We start from the raw sequence: 453 nt of genomic DNA, 5'->3' as shown, positions 1-453 counted from the left end.
CACTGCCTTCTTGGATAAATTCTTTCCTCCTCAAAAGCTGAGCAAGCTGAGAGTGAATGTTCAAACCTTCAAGCAAAAAGATGGTGAATCCCTATATGAAGCTTGGGAAAGATACAAGCAGCTGACCAAAAGATGTCCATCTGACATGTTTTCAGAATGGACCATATTAGATATATTCTATTATGGTCTATCTGAATTTTCGAAAATGTCACTGGACCATTCTGCAGGTGGATCTATTCACCTATGAAAACGCCTGAAGAGGCTCAAGAACTCATTGACATGGTTGCAAACAACCAATTCATGTACACCTCTGAGAGGAATTCCAGACAGAGAATTCTGAACAAAATACTTCTAATTTAGCCAATCTAGTCCCTGATCTGTCAAAGGCCACTTTCAGTTTCATGAGTGAAACAAGATCCTCCATTAGAAATCTGGAGGCACAAGTGGGCCAGC

Source organism: Arachis duranensis, chromosome 3 (assembly GCF_000817695.3).
Source record: "Arachis duranensis cultivar V14167 chromosome 3, aradu.V14167.gnm2.J7QH, whole genome shotgun sequence".
Lineage (NCBI taxonomy): Eukaryota > Viridiplantae > Streptophyta > Magnoliopsida > Fabales > Fabaceae > Arachis > Arachis duranensis.
The sequence above is the reverse complement of the archived record's forward strand: the minus strand, read 5'-3'. Positions refer to the sequence as shown.